Source organism: Petaurus breviceps, unplaced genomic scaffold (genome assembly GCF_028583685.1).
Source record: "Petaurus breviceps papuanus isolate PSGF00001 unplaced genomic scaffold, PetGlider_PUasm1.0 185, whole genome shotgun sequence".
NCBI lineage: Eukaryota > Metazoa > Chordata > Mammalia > Diprotodontia > Petauridae > Petaurus > Petaurus breviceps.
The window spans coordinates 43,328-46,355 of NW_027185797.1; the positions used below are offsets into that span (position 1 = coordinate 43,328).

The window sequence follows — 3,028 nt, forward strand, 5'->3', positions numbered from 1 at the left end:
TTTTCATGTTGGGATCATGATCTGCTCAGAATAGATTTACCCAATCATCAGGCGGAGCTTGAATATGTCTGACTGAGAAGACTATGTTGAATATCTAACTTGTCAATGGGTCTCAAAATGGCAGAAGAGCACCCAAATCCCGAGTCCTATGTCATGACTTTAGAATGTCACAGCTCTCAAATAGGGACTACTACCAGACAGCCCATATTTATCTGTGGGCTACATACAGAATGCCTTCCCTACACATTCACTTGTGTAGTTCCCAAAGCTTGGTGATGGCAGTAGTGTGGGGTAAAGGGCTTTTTGGTCTTTAGACTAGAGTGGATGAAGAGATAAGAATTAAGGAGGTGAAAGACAAGCAATTAGGTGCTAATTTACTCCCTGCTTTACTTCTTTGTGCAATGTTCACTGAGCAGCAGCATTTTAATCCAATATTAATAGGACACAATTAGCCAAAGACATAAAAAGCTGGGACAGACTTCTTCAATCAGAGTCTGAAGAGGAAGAGGAGGAATCTGGTGAATCAGCATCCTGGGTCTTTGTTCTGACAATCTTGGATGTGCTTTCTAGATGTTCTCGTAATCCATCTGTTAAGCCTCCTAGGCCTATGCAAGTAAAGAAGTTGATGGCAAACCAAGTGTTTCTTCAATTATCTCTGGGCAGCAATCCTTCCAAGAATGGCTGCAGTGTTTCATCCTTCAGTCTTGCATTGAGTTTAGCAAGTCCCATGTATTCACAAAGTTCTTGAAAAAAAATTTTGACAAAAATTCTTCTGGAAGATGTAGTAGTTTCTTCACTCAGGCTTATACATTCGAGAACACTCCATGGAAGTGAATCAGTAGAGAAGAGATGAGCAAACATCCTGGCCACATTCCTCAGTTTGTTTGTTTCCAGCCGATGTATGCTGTCATATTGCTCCTTGAAGATACCCTGGAAGGACTGCATGTATTCCTTTTTCAGCATGCAGAAACGCCCTGCCAACAAGCCAAAGAATTTCTCATATGTCCTCTGCTGGGCACAGCAGTCAAGGATCATGTTGCAAAGTTCTTTTGTTTGGCTGTCAGGGAACTCCATTTTCAGCAATTTGTGAGCACATTCTTCAAAATCTACACTTGACTGAACAGCAAAGTAAATGGTCCGACGGAATGACACCAGGTTGATTTCTGTTTGGTCGTGGAGGGTCACTTTTGGCCCTTCTTCATCTTCCCCCTCCTCTTCTTCACTACTTCCAGCATCTTGGTCCGTGTTTGAATCACTGTCATCTTCATCAAGAATTTCTTTCTTTAGAGTTTTGTATTTCTCTTCATTTTCCATAAAATTAGGTTCCAGCTTGAAGACATTAAGTGCGTCCTCTGGATTGTAGTCCTCTTCCAGGGGCAGCATGTGAGTGAACTGCTGCTCTTCCGCCACTAGATCAAGCCCTTGCAGAATAACAGGGTGATCCTTGAATCCGTCCTTCCTGGTGGCAAACATCACTTCAATCATGTACTGAACTCGTCTGTCAGTTTCAGGTTCATGCAGAATGTTTCGAAGGCGTTCAAAGATAGCACTCACTCCCCTGGGTGATACTTCTGTTAGTTTTAGGCCACACTCCTTCAGAAATCCCATTGCTACTTCCACACTGTCATCTGTTGGTCTTTCAAGGAGTAAGGTGAGCATCTCTAGACACAAAATCTCATGGGCCACATTCTGGTTAAGAAGGTGGGCAACAAATTTTGCAGCAGTTAGACACAGATGCTTGTCATTTCTTCTGTAGGATTTTCGAAAATTCAGAATTAGCCTCTTTAGGATCAGTTCCCCAATGCTTGGGAACTTGGAGTTGATAACTGCCACCAGGGCTGCATAAACCTGGGTAAAGATTGGAGAAGCACTTTGTGCTTGCAAAAGAGATCGAGACAGCAATCCCCTTCCCCTGACTATATTTTCTTGAAGGAGTTCTTGAATGATTGTCCCTATGTTAGCAATGTTCACTTTATTGATGAGACCATTGATTGACTTCTTCAAGGCCTCCCAGCTCATCCTTTGGTAGGCTAAGCTGTTTTTGTCTGTAATCTGTTCTTGCATCCTCCTGAGCTTTGCTGGAGGAATATAAGCACCACCTGTGGCAGTGAGGAGAGCCCTCAGGATGTCTTTCTTCTTCTTTGATGGGGGCTCCCCCTGAGCATGTGAGCTCTAAGCTGCTCTTTTTGTTCTCCTTCTGCCTGGTGAAGGACACTTTCTGTCCCTTCTGCCATCACAGTCTCTTTCTCTCTCTCTCCCTTGGGATTCCATGGTACTCTCATTAGAAAGTTTTTGTCTTCTTCCAGGGTGGTCTTGCAGCATTCTGCTTTTCTCTTCCAGTTCTTTATCAGCTTTCCTCTTGAATTTGGGCAGCAGCTGCTGAAGGAGGTCTTTCACAGCATCTAGGTCCTTGACAGCTCGGCTTCCATCCACAAATTGGAAGTTGATTGTGTCTCCTGCATGCAGGACCAGCTGAAGTTGCATTTTAGCTTTTCCTTCTGGATAGATTTTGGGGCATTGAATGTCAGAGTACCTATGGCTGACTGTAAAGCTCTCTTTGCCTTCAGGTGCCCAAGCAATCCTTTGTGCAATGAGGTACAGAGCCCCATCCTGCTTCTTCTGCCTCACCTTCTTGACCATCAGTAAAACTTCTTCTGGTGAATGTGCCATGCTGGCTGGAAGTTGTGACCAGAAGCCCCAGGTCAGATCTTGAGGAAGGGTGGGTAGGGTGAGAGGAGCTTCTTTGGGCTCTTCTGTTCCCTGGGGCTGCCTGGCTAAGCCCAAGTCAGGGCTGAGGGGAAGATGAAAAATGGGGTCCTCTTCCCTGCACCACCCGGAGAGAGAACCGAGGGGAAGAGCAGAGTGTTGGTCTGCTTGGCTCAGGACTCTTAGTGTGTTCCACTTCTCCAGGCCCCTTTTATCCATCCCACCCCCAGGGTGGGGACCTCTGAGGGGAGGAGGGTGATAGGAGAAAGGGGCTGTTAGGTTGGAACCCGCTTAGGATTCACACCTCAGGAAGCTCTTTGAC

At 45.4% G+C, this 3,028-nt stretch overlaps 1 pseudogene; it reads right to left on the reverse strand.

Annotated features, from left to right (window-relative positions):
• Positions 1 to 483: 483 nt before the first annotated feature.
• On the reverse strand, positions 484 to 2,697 carry LOC138161561 (pre-mRNA-splicing factor CWC22 homolog pseudogene; annotated as a pseudogene).
• Between the last annotated feature and the right edge of the window lie 331 nt (positions 2,698 to 3,028).